This window comes from Ricinus communis, chromosome 2 (genome assembly GCF_019578655.1).
Source record: "Ricinus communis isolate WT05 ecotype wild-type chromosome 2, ASM1957865v1, whole genome shotgun sequence".
In the NCBI taxonomy this organism is placed as follows: domain Eukaryota; kingdom Viridiplantae; phylum Streptophyta; class Magnoliopsida; order Malpighiales; family Euphorbiaceae; genus Ricinus; species Ricinus communis.
Genome location: NC_063257.1, coordinates 31,334,191 through 31,348,715, shown reverse-complemented (window position 1 = coordinate 31,348,715; position 14,525 = coordinate 31,334,191).

Sequence of the window (14,525 nt, the reverse complement as noted above, 5' to 3'; positions counted from 1 at the left end):
TATGATCATTACCATGAGTTGCGTCTTGGGTAAGGATAAAAGGCTCCCACAAGAAAAAACTGCTCTTCCTTGGATCGTCTCTCCACTCAAGGGTCCATACGGCAAAGAAAATTTACTCATTACTTGTGAGTGATGGTAGCCAGTGTCGAAGTTCTAGGATTCGAATGGAACCAAAGAACCACTAACCGACTATGTACAGTGTGTGGAAGCGTAGTGATGCAAGAATACTCTGTTAAATAATAAATTTAAAGACAAACATACATTGGAATCAGCTTCTCTTATCCCCACTGGAGTCGCCACTATAGGCTGCAGTTTCAGATGCGCACCCAAGTGTCTTTAGCAACTACGGCACTATAAAGCTTTTCAACCTAATTGGAAACACGGTAACTAATCACTAAGACTAGTGCAGAGATGGGAATCGCCACCCGGGTAAATACTAGGACATTTTTACTAATGAGTGGCTTTTTTTTTATTCCATAAGGAAGCTTAAGCCACAAAATCTATAGATGGATCCGAAAGCTAACTTCCTTATTTGTGTATATTAGTCTTTAAATTTATTGTTTAACAAAATTTTCCCTATAAAAATGCAAGCATTCTATATATAGGCATACCAAAAAAACACATAATACACCTAAGTCTAGCCAATTTTATTAAAGCCCAACCCTCATTTAAGTTAATAATTTAACTTACTAACCAATTATGTGTAAGACCCACTTATTCTAGCCTAATTACATGTTATGCTCTTTGGGTTCCAACCTTTTAAGCCTAATGAACTACTTGTTATGAGAAGGCCCATTTGCTGTGATCTTAACCCTAACTAAGTTCAAACCCTAACTAAACATGCCAAAGCCCACTAGTCTAATTGGATTTTAGGGTTTTAAGCCCAGTTAAGGTTGATTAACCTATTAGACTACCAAATTCGTGTTGGATCAATTTTTTAGCCCTAAGTCTATGTAGCCCATTTTTATTAATCAATCATGTAATCATGTATTGGGTTGACATACAATAAACATTAAAATAAATAAAGAAGACAAAGCAGAAAAGAAAACCCCAGCTATTACAACCTGCCTAGAACTACGATGCAAAATCAGAAATGCCTAAAACTGTATAGAGGCTGAAAATACATTGGAATACACCAAAAATGCAAAAAATAAATGGTCCAGCTTGGTCAACCAGTCAGCATGCATGAAGAGCCGATCGGCTCTAGAGTCCAAGGGCAGGTTCCTGTTGATTTTCCTTTGTTCACCAGTTCAATCTCACACTCCATAGTCGATTTTCACATGCATAGGTGTTAAAAAATTATTTAGAAAGAGATAAAATAGATAAAAATAATAAAATAAAAGTTACAAAAGCTAAAAAGACAAACAACTAAGAACCCTAAAATCTTATGAACTAACAGAAGATTATCAAAGCAAGGAATCATATTTTACTTAGGCTTAATTACTAAATCATATTAACAAAAGACCTAAATATCAACCCTATAACATGTTTTTAATCAAATCTAAAACCATAGTTGGAAAAAGTATCAGATCTAAACCCTAATTCTTAATATCAGATTCAAAATCCTATTGTTATGCATATTAATGAAAACCTAATCTAATTATATTTATTAAAGATAAAAGTCTTAATCATGCTTCTAAGAACAAATAATATAAAAAAGCAAATAAAAGGCAGAAAAAAGGAATGGAAGAACCGGTTTTATGATGAATGCAAATGTATGGTGGAAGAAATCCTCAGGTTGTCACCATATATATTGGATCTGCGAGTCTCGGGGGATGAGGAAGCAGTTGAATCTAAAACCGAATAGGAATCCATAGCTAGTTCTGACTTTGGGAAATCTTTTGTCGATTGAAAAAAGGGTTTCCAAAAGTGCTCTTTCTTAAGTGGCTTGTTTTCTAAAATCTCTCTTTCTTAAGTGGCTTGAGTCTTTGAATACTAGTTACGATTGTCAATGTAATTCTTTCTATTTTCTTTTGATTTTTTCTCTTTTTTTTTCTTTCTCAGTGTTTCTTCTCTCTTAATTTTACTCACGATCCAATCTTAATTCTTGCCTCCTTTTTGAAATCCTAAACACCTCTTACTATTTATATAAGTAGGATTTCAAAGAAAACCCTAGAGAAAGGGATAAATTCTAGGAAATATCGACAAATATCCTATTTATTTGTTTAAAATTTGAATAATTAATGATAAAACAATGATTATTGTCAAGGAGACCTACTATAATATGTATCTAGATGTAAAATCATCTGAAAAATGATATCGGGGAGTCAAAATCCAATCATTTCTATAAAGTACTAATTAGCTCTATAGAGAAAGTTTTGAAATTTACAATTTAGTCCCTAATTTTGTAAAAAAATATCATTTTGACCCTCAAACTTAATTTTTTTTGACAATTATGTCCAAATTGATTTCAAAAAGATAATTCCAACTGGATTAACCTTGACCGTAGCATTGGATTTTTTTGTCCTTCGCCTCCCAAGACCCGAGAAAACAGTAACTCTTATCATAGGGTTTTCCATTTTTCTTTCGATATTTTGATCCGGAAAAAGGGTGCTGATAGTTACCTCTCAATATCAATGCAAAATCTAAGTCCTTCATTTGACAATGGTGGAGAATATATCAATTCTGATCTCGAATCTTTTTGTCAAGAACATGGCATTCATCATCAAACTTCACGTGCAAATACGCCTCAATAAAATGGCCTTGTAGAACGGAAAAACTAACAACTCTTGCAAGTTGTGCGAGCCTCCTTGTTTGGCATGTACTTACCTCATACATATTGGGGACATGTAGTTAGATCAGCTACATACATTATTAATCGCACACCATCACGAGTTCTTAACTTTAAAACTTCATATCAAAAGCTTTAAGAACTTGTATCAACCCCAACTACACCTAACTAGGAACCTAAAGTGTTAGATGTGTTGTTGTCATTCATCAATGTATTGGCAAGCTAGAACCTCGTGCTATTAGGTGCGCTTTTGTTGGATATGCATATTTGAAGAAAGGATATCGCTGTTATGACCCTCAAACAAAGAGAATATATGTAACTTGAGAAGTTACATTTTATAAAGGTACTCCTTACTTCATAAATCCTAAGAGCCCTCTTCATGAGGAGATACCATATAATAATTAAGAGTGCACTAAGGTTATTGATGATCAAATCCAAATAGTACACAATTTACCTTCTCCTTCATGAGTACAATCACGAGAAACAATTCTAAATCTAATCAGCAAAGATAAAATGAAGAAGTTGATATACAGCCACATGTCCAGCCTAAATTAGAACATATGGATGAAGCTTAGTCACTGAGTTTTGGGGACAATAGAACCCATAAATGAAGATAGTACAACTTCTCAGAATTCATCAGATGCCATAAAACCAAATGTGTCCTTTCCTCAAGTATTTTCATCTTCTTTAATATGTGACTTAGTTCCTTCCAATAATGAACCAAGATACCCACATAGGACAAGTAGATGAGTTCCAAAATGTTGTTGTAATCTTGACCTTAGTGCCCTTAAATATCCTGTAGACAATTATATATATTCCCATCTGTTGTCAAGATCACATGCAGTTATTGTAAATCAATTGTCCATTGTATCTATTCCTAATAATGTGCATAATGCTTTAGCAGATCTAAAATGGAAGAAAGCTATGAATGAGGAATTGGCAGCATTACAAAAAAAAATTACGTAGGAGCTTGTATCATTAATGTCAAGCTTAGAAAGAGTATAAGGCAAGACTAGTCTCAAAAGAGTATGCATAGAAATATAGAATCGATTATGGAGATACGTTTGCTCCCCTGGACAAAGTTAATACCAGTCGAATTCTAATCTCTATAGCAGCAAATCTAGACTGGCCATTGCGACAATTCAATATAAAGAATGTTTTCCTTAATGGAACTCTTAAAGAAGAAGTGTACATGGATATTCCTTCAAGTACAACTTCTGATGGTAAAGTGTGCAAGTTAAAGAAAGCTCTATATGGTCTAAAGAAGTCACCTTGAGCATGGTTCGATAGGTTCTCAAATTTTATAAAAAGAACAAGATACCAATAAAGTGATACAGATCATACCCTCTTCACTAAACACAATGTTGGTAAAGTTATTACTCTTATTATATATGTTGACGACATGGTGATTACAAGAAATGAATCGAGTGAGATAACCACACTCTAAAAGCATTTGGAAACTCGGTCCAAACTCAAAGAACTGGGTCATCTAAAATATTTCCTAGGCATTGAAGTAACATGGTCTCTCTCTGTCAATGAAAATATATGTTGGATTTGTTAACTAAGACCAACATGCTCAATTGTAAACCTGTTGAGACTCCTGTTGAGATGAACCATAAGTTAGCAATCCAGCAAGAACAAGTTGCCACAAACAAAGATAAATACCAAAGATTAATTGGAAGGTTAATCTACCTATCACATACTAGACCGAATATTACATATGTAATAAGTGTAATCAGCCAATCTTTGATACCTATTTCTATTTGATATTTTTATCTCAGAAAAAGTGCAGTTTTTATGCAAAAAGAGATCCTAAGTGATTCAGCAAACATAGAGTCTTAGCACCAACGCATGAAAACTTTGAACAAAAGGTTAATGCCACATTGCAAGAAAAAGTATTATAAAATTCAATAGGCTTAAGAGGATATTTTCAAAAGAGAAAAAATCAAGACTTAAAAAGTTTTCTAATTGTATTTAGTGAATGAATTTCGTAAAATTTAATTGACTCTATTTATAAATTAAAATTTATGAGTTTAGTTAACAAAAAACTAATTTAGAAATATTTTTTATTAATTATACGAACTTAATTATAACTAAATCAAATTATAATAAAATAGAGAAAAGGTTTAAATACATTCTATATTAGTAAGTCAATATATCGACTTATCATACAAAATCGAAATACTTTCTTTATTTTTACCATCTTATTTATTTTATTTCTCTCACATTCTCTTTATGACCTTTTTTATATTATAATTCAATCCAAATACAATACTCATTTTTCTAAGAGAATTTTTATAATTATTATTTAACATTTCAAATGTTGAAATTTCTGTGTAGCTTAATTGGACATAAAGACTAGTCCTAAAAAGAAAATAGAGCAAACATGAAAGAAAAACTCATAAGGAAAAAGGGTGGGGAAAAATAAAAGTTGTAAAAGAACCAAACATTTCACAAGCTATTCAGAGCTCGGTACAATAAAAATCTCAGTTGAAATTACTCATTAAGTTAAGTAAGCAGATATTGAACTCGATAACTTTATTGACGATCAGACTCATGATCTCGAGCTCAAGTTTGGTTTATTAATAAAACTCGCGAACAGACATGCAATCTGTGTCATGTGTAGGCTCGTTTATTAGATCGTCTATAGGCTTGTTAATAAACTAGATATCCTATTCGAATTAACTTATTTTTAAATTTGAATTATTTATATTATAATACACAATAATATAGGAAAAAGCATGTATATACAGATTTTCTGCCTCAAAATTTTATTTATACGATCCAAAACAAGACTTTTGTTTATACGGTATATCAACTGGATAGTTTTATTTATACTACTTTCAAACTTATAGCTCCTTTCTACCAAAAATAATTATTTCCTTACAAAACCACTGCTCTTACAAAACAAGAAATAAAGTGAATACCATAAAATTAACTTCATTACAACATTAAAATAAATATAAAAATAGAAAATCAAAGAAAAAACATATTATCTAATAAAAACTCATTGCGATTGCCAAACAGAACAACAAAGAAAAGAATAGTTTCAAATCAAAATGTATTTTCAATTTTGAATATTCAAATCAAGCTATAATTCATAATTCAGTAACTATACCGGTGTTTTCGAAACTCATATAGTATATCAATTGAAAATTTTAGCAAAATCTATCAAAATCGAAATAAACACTAAAATACTTCAATTAAATTTCATTATTTTTTAAAATAAAAGAATATATGCTTTCTAATTATTCAAAAACAACAAAAGCAATTATTATATATGTAATTTTATAATAGAATATTGAAGAAATTTCATGCAATATTATTTTATTTGACTTTTAATTAAATTTTAAAAAACAGATGCATCAGTATGTGTTTTCAAAATTATATATCATTATAGGTATATGAAAATAAACAAAATTATATATTTCTATTATCCCATTGGTAACTTTTGTATATTCACAATAACGGACATAAAGTACATCAAAAGTATCTCTTTAACATCAAATATATATTAAAAAATATTTTACACATATTAAAATTTAATAAGATGTAGTAAAATCTTCATTTGTTTGTTTTTATAGAATTGAGTAATTATTTTATATATTACAACTTCAACTAAAATAATCATAAATACATAGCTAATAGTATATATTAACAATATCTTATTGGTAGACTGTAGTTGATTTTATTTAAAATAGTTTTTTTAGAAATGGAAGCAATATCAATATTACATCAAGACAGTGGGCAATGGGATAGAAATATGAACTTTATTAACTTCAAAGTTTGTGGTATTCTAGTTCCAAAAAATTCAAACTTCTCTACATTAATGGATATTCTGTTAAAGCAAATAGAAAATAAAAGAGAGGTGAATAAAGTACATATTCAATATAAAATGAATGATGAATATCCACCACTAAAGGTACAAAATAATTCAAATATGCAATTCTATTTGAAGCTAAAAAATAAGAAGCTTATTACACAAATTATCCACTTTGTATTACATTTGTGACTGAGAAAAACTAAAACACAATTCTTACATCAAGTTCAAGATCAACAAATATAGAACTCATAATTGTTCAAGAACATGCATCATAATCAACATCAACACTTGAACAAACTTCAACAAATGAAGGTGAAAAGAAAGAATTCCATATTTCATTGAATATTCAAATGCTATAAGCAAAGGCACTATGAAAGCAAATAAGAAAGTAGAAGAGCAAGTATTAGAAAGTGACAGTATTGACTCAATAATAATTAAGAAAAAACCAAAAACCAATTAGAGATTGAGCAAGAACAAATATATAGAGACAAAGAAGTTTTAAAAATAGTCATGAGCTTCTATATACTATAAAATCACTTAATATATAATGATTAAGTCATGTCACAAAGAGTATCTACTACAATACGTAAAAGACAATTGCAAATAGTATTTAAGAGCATCAAGATAAAGTCTAAAATGTCCAAAATCAAAAAATTAAAGAACATTCACACTTGTTCTTTGGAGATCATATTCAATGACAATCGACAAGCAACATCAAATATTATCGAATAGTAGATCAAATCAAAGTACCTTGATGTCAAAACCATATACACTCCAAATGATATAGTAAGGAACATGAAGCAAGATTATGGTACTTCTATAAACTGTGAAAAAGCATGGAGATCAAAAGAGAAAGCTTAGAGAAAATCAGAGGTAAAACAAAAAAAAATCTTACAATTTAATGGCATGTTTCTTGTATATATATTGTTATGTCATACCTTTTAGATATACCATAAATACCCTTTAGATATCTTGTTACTCAAAATCAAAATAGAACTTTAAATTAAAAAATAGTGTTTAATACAATTACATAGTACATTGATAAATAGTAGCTTTATAGTCTAAATAGTAGCTTTTTGAAATCTTCATATTTGCGGGTGAAACCATCTAATGACCAAGTGTATGATGTGATTGACTAAATGATAAAAAATTTAAGTTGATATAGCAGAGCAAATATGCAAATGCAACAGATTCCAAATTGATGATATATCTTGTACTCATACATCGGCTATCATAAAGAAATATAATCTGAATTCATATGATTACATATTAATATTATTACACTAAAGAGACAATGTTGGCTACATATGAAGTAAGTATTTTTCCAATTGAAAACAAAAGCACATGGAATGTAAGAAGAAGTCAAAGAGTTATTCTATCACCAGAAAGGAGGATTAAATTTAATAGACCAAAGAAAATAATAATTTAAGCACTATAGGAGATTATAAAGCAAAACAACTATGAAAAATATAGACAATTTGGAGAAAACATAAAAATACATAGAAATTCAATAAAGAAAAGTTAAATAAATAATAATTTTATAGGAAATATACAATTTATTTATTGTCATTTTTAAAAACTATACATTGCTAATTAAATCATTTAGTAATTTAGATTCTTTTCATACTTTCTAAATTTTATTTTAAATTTCACATATATAAATCTAAGAAAAAAAGAATACTGAAATTATATTATAACCATAATGTCCATGTCATTCAAAACTGATTTTAAGATATCTAAAATATGATACATTAATAAAAAGAGAAAAAAAAATATACTACAAGTATTTCTTTTTATATATCGATTGTATCATAAAATATATATATATAGAAATCTAATACAAGAGGACTGATGGAACTTTTTATTCAATTTACATAATAATATATACCAATGTAAAAAGTTAAGAACTTCATTCTTTTCCTTATATCTTTAATTCATTTTACAACTTAATTTTGCATAATAACAAAAAAACAATTAGCTCAATGTCATTCTTTATTTTCGATTCATTTTTTATTTTTCATAATCAGTAAATGCATAATACCTTCTCTAAATCTATTAGACTTGAATCAATATTTATCCATTTATAATATATTAAGTTAAATAGAAAAAAATGATATATTAAAAGTATCTTACTGAATATATTACACACATCTTATAACATATATATATAACTAAAATAAAAGAGAACTCGTATATACATAATAATATAGAATAATGAAACATTAAGAACTTCTCCTTTTTCTTATTTCTTTATTCCATTTCCCAACTTAGCTTGACATAATAACAAAGATGAACTCTTTGGCTCAAATGATTTATTTAATCACTTCCATTTATTTTCTAATTTTTAACATCAATAAATTCATGATATATTTTTTCTTGCTAAATCTATTCGACTTAAATAAATGTTTATCAATTTACAATATATCAAGTTAAGTAGAGAAAAAAAAAAGTATATCAAAAGTATCTTTTAAATATATTACAAATATCTTTTACAATATATAATTCTAATAAAAGAGATAAAAGTTACATTAAAGTATTTTCATAACCTTGATCCTATGCATAATATGATTAGCCTACTGGTACATTAAAAGTATATGTTTGATGTCTTAGAATTTTGTTGATAATACATAAATAAATTTATAGTAAAATAAAAAAATATATATTCAATATCATAATAATTTCTTGTCAACAACCAAAATGAACATTTTTATAACAGTATATGTCATATAAATCAAAATCCTAAATAAAAATATATCTTATTATAAGAAAACTAATAAAATCTACAAAATAATATAAATTGATCAAATACTCATAAAAACTAAGGCATATTCAACACTAATCTTTCACTATTTTTTCTTCTGTCTTCGTATCTTCTCTCTCTTTTGATCTTCTAGAATCCTTTGATTTACTAATTACTCCATTAACTTCTTTGAACCTTGCATAATTGTAGAATATAACAAAATATCAGCTACAAAGATCATCAACATTAAATCTCACAGTAGACATATCAACCTCATATATAAAGTACTCATCAAAAGCAAGAATAAAAATACTACAATAACTAGAAACAAAAAAAAAATCAAATAATTAAAATTATAAAAATATGAACAAGAAATTATGAGTAATTATATTCTTTCCAAAACCAATTCATAAAAATTATCCTTTTACTTTAATTTGAAATTTTGTTTCTACATCAAATCAACAAAAGACATGAGTATATAATTAATATCTTATTAGTATCTCTTATAAAAATAAACAAAAACATATAAAAAAATAGTCTATCATTAAAGTCTTATTAGTATCCTTTATGTAAGAAAATAAAAGTAAAGTAAACAAAACCAAATTAAAAATAATAATTCCTTTTATGCAGCATCAAAGTCATACATAATTAAAAATTTCAACTACAACATTAATGAGAATCAAACCTTATCTAATAACAACTACATCTTATTAATGAAAATGCAGGTATGGATTAATTATATATACTATTATACTATATATTCTTAGTATATCAACAATATATTTTAAGAATCTTACTATAGAAAAATCAAAAATAAAATATACTTCAATCATTGTAACAGTATAATGACATGTAATATCTTTGTAGTGCCTGAATAGTATCTTTTTGATATGCAACATCATTATTACTAAGAAATTTCAAAATTTCAACTAAAATATGGATGAACTAGAAAGCTAACATAAAGAATGAAACCTTATCTAATAACAACTACATTTTATGCATCAAAATGCAGGTATGATTCAAATATATATACTATTGTAATATATAGTTTTATTATATTAATAGTATACTTTAAGTATCCAGTTCTAGAAAAATTAAAATAAAATAAATTTCAATCACTTTAACAGTATACTGATATATAGTATATTTAAAGCACATAAATAATATCTTTTTGATATACAACATTAAGATCATAGAACAATTAAATACTTCAACTAAAAAATCAATGCAAACATAAAAGTATATATGAAAGAATCAAACCTTATCTAATGATAACTACATCTTATACATGAAAATAGATGTATTGTTAAAATATATATACACTATTATAACATATTTTTTTAATATATAAACAGTAAACTGGAAGTATCCTGTTTTAGAAAAATAAAAAAAAAATATAATTCAATCATTTTAATAACGTACATATATAATATAATTTTTAGTATATAAATAGTATCTTTTTTATAGACAACATTAAGCTCATATAAAAATAAAAACTTCAACTACAATATGGATGAATTACAGAGCATATATAAAGTAATAAAACTTTATCTATAACCATATTTTGTCCTTAAAAATACAACTATAATTCAAACATATATACTGTTATAATATATACTTATAGTATATAAAGAGCATACTTTAAGTATTATGTTATAGAAAAATAAAAAATAAAAAATGCTTCAATCATTTTAACATTATATTGATATATAGTATATAAATAGTATGTTTTTTTTTTATCCGCAGCATCAAAATCATACAAAATTCAAGACTTCAATTACAATATGGATAAACTAGAAACCATACATAAAGAAATCAAACCTTATTTAATGAAAATTTTAACTTATCTATGAAAATGCAAATATAATTCAAATAAATATATTATTATAACAAATATTGTTAGTATATCAACAGTATAATCTATATCTCATAATATATAAGAATCAGAAACAAAATATACTTCAAACATTTTAATAATATTTTTCAAGTATATTTTAAATAAACAAAACAATAACCACAAAAGAATACAAACAAAAAAATAACTAAAAAAAATATATAAAACTTTCTCATAAATATCTTTCCAAATTTTTTTTTAAAAGAAACCTCCAAAGCTTGAAAAATCGGTTCCCTAATGGAAGATTTTTTTCATGTGTTTAGATTGAGTGTCACGACCCGATTTGTGGGCCCATGACCGGCAAGAGAATGGATAGGCTTAAGGCTACCGAATCTCGTAGTAACCCTTACTAACTGATAATTCAATAAAATGCTTGTAAAAATATAATATTAAACATAATTGACATGCTATACATAAATCTAACTGGTCTGCGGTAACATTTCACGTCTATTATGGACCAGAAAAATCATAACAAATCAAAATATTCTGCTGCGGAAAGTCTAGGGTATAAAATAACTAAAATTATGAAAGTATAAATTATTTACAATAAGCCCGATGAAGAAAGAAGTCGGACTGTCAAAATGCAGGATGGCGAAGAACTCTAACTGTCACTTGAAAAATAAAATTGAGACTATCAGTCTCAAGAGTGAGTTAAAATCAAATAATCATGTAACTATTGCAGTATCCTCAATAAAATAATATTTATTAACTCAGTATATCATGCCATTGTATATCAAATACGAATCATACTATAATTTAGAAATAAAATACATTTAAAGACTTATGAGACGAGTGGATCAGCAGAATCCTAACCTAAAACGCTAGTAGCCTTTCAGCTCTCTTATTACAATAGGTCTGGCGCCTAGAGAGTAAAGCTCAAACAGGGTCCTTACATCCAGCCTGGACACTTGATTACCCAACTAAGTCGCCACCCAGAGAGCATTGCTCGATTAGGGACCTTTCTCCGACAGTCAAGCTTTCACAGTCCAGAGAGTTATACTTGATCAGGGAAAATCTAAAAATAACCTTGTTACCTGTCTCTGATTATTACCGGGGCGCACGTAGTCCTGATGTAACCCATTATGTGGCATGTTCTACTATAGCCTCATCCCATTGTCACAATTATAACATAAATATAATAATCATAATAGAATAATCATAAGCTGACATAATTGTTTAATATCATATTGAAAATAAAGATTTAGAAACCTCGGTAAAGTGAGCATGCAAAAATAGTTCTGTCGAGATAATAATAATATTAAAATAATATTATTTAAAATATCGTAAATAATGAGATAAATCAACTAATAATATTATTATTAATATTATTGTGATGATTATCAATTAAATAAAATTTATTTATAATAACGATAATGATAGTCATATATAAACACTAATCATTAATTATCGCATTAAATCTAGACATGCCAATGTACAACGATTATATGACTTTAACTCAGTTATTTCGCGCTCCTCGGTTCGCTCCTATGCCTCGGGTGGAGCTGGCGGAATGGATAGATTATCTATTCACGAAAACACTCAATTAATAGACATTCATAAATTTTTCCTAGGCCTAGACCCCCAGATTAGACAGCCTAAAATTATTTTAGACTCGAGAATTCTGTTGAAAATTCGGCAAAACCTCCCCTAAATTACAGACGTTTATTCCCCGTAAAATGGATCCAGAACCTGCCAAAAACACTTGAAATATCCTGCGATTAATTAAAAGGAGTTGGGCCACCAAAACTGCATTATTTTTCTTCACTCCGCAACACAATACAATCACAATTAATTAAAATTCAATTAATTTTTAAATTATCCATCACTGATAATTAATAGCCACGGTATTGTTTTAAATTACAAAATAATTTTTAGGGTGTAAATAAAATTATACCAAGTCAAAATTACAATATTTCAAACGTCCAGAGAACATCGGAGTCCGGAAGCTGGTCCTGCCAACAGTATCAGAATTCGAATTCGGAAGCGCCTACTCGTAGCTCGAGTCACGGGAAGTCCGAAAACATGAGAGTTTCGGCGGAAACTCGCCGGAAGACACCGGATCGGGTCCGGAAAGGTACTACTCCGGTGAAGCTCCTCCGAAGCTACCGGTGGAGGAAATCGGCGGGGGAGACTTGCTTCGGGGGTTTTTGGGGGTGAGGAGTCCGAATCCGGCGTCGGATTGCTGAAAGGACGCCGGCAGGAAGCCAAATCGACGACGGCAGCCTCTTTCGTCCTTCGTCGGCGTCGCGCGGAAGGGAGGGAGAAAGGGAAGGCGGCGCGCGGCAGCGGGAGGAGGGGAAAGGCGCTGCTGTATGCGGCGGCGATCTGGGCGGCACGCAGGCGGTGAGGGGGAGAGGGCAGTCGGCAGGGAGAAGGGAGAAAAGAGAAGGGAAAAGGAGGAAGGAAAAGAAGGAGAAGGGGGGAAAAGGAGAAGGAAAAAAAGAGGAAAAATATATATTTTTTTATTTATTATTTATTTATTTATTTTGTTTATTTATTTTTTAAATCTTTAGCTTGGTTTGAATTAACATCAGGTTCTTAAATTGCTACTTTTTCTGGTTTGAATGCCTCAATGAAGAATCATCACTAAAATTTCTTCTTTTTCTTAAAGATCATGTGGCTTCTTTTTAATCGATTTCTTCTTTCTTCACCAATATCATTCCTCTTTTTAGACTGAACTTCTATTACTTCACTAACAATTTTCTTCTTCCCCATTTCAATTTCAACAATCTAGATTTATGCAAATTTCTCAAAATCTAACTATTTGAATTTACAGTTAAAGTTAAATTTATAGAGCTATTATTCATTAAAATCTCATCGGAACTTTTAATATTAAGCAAAGGATTGAAAAGATTCAAGTTTTAAATTTAAAAAGTAAAAAAAAAAAAATTAATTTGAAAGATAGATATATTAAAAAGTAAAAAAAGACAAGTAGAAAGTAAAAAGAGAAAAATGTATAAAACAAGAAGCTTAAGTTAATAAAAAAAATAATATAAATGAAACATAAAGACAAAATAATAATATAAAAAAAGATTTACGGCGTATAAATAACAAAGTAAAACAGAACCATATATAAAAAAAAATACTAATAATAATGGATCATGAAATTTCTTCAATCACATAACATAGAGCCCTAGGCAAAAGGGACTAGCTTAAATATATGATCACTCAGACTAGGGTTGTTTACACAAATCTCTTTTTTTAGCAAGTCAATAACATTTTTTACCTCCGAAAAGAAAAAATACTTACAAAAGTCCCCTTATAAGCTGATTTGTTTTTACAAAAATACGCTCTTAACTTCCAACTACGTTTCACGTGTTTTTCTTAGTACTAACAT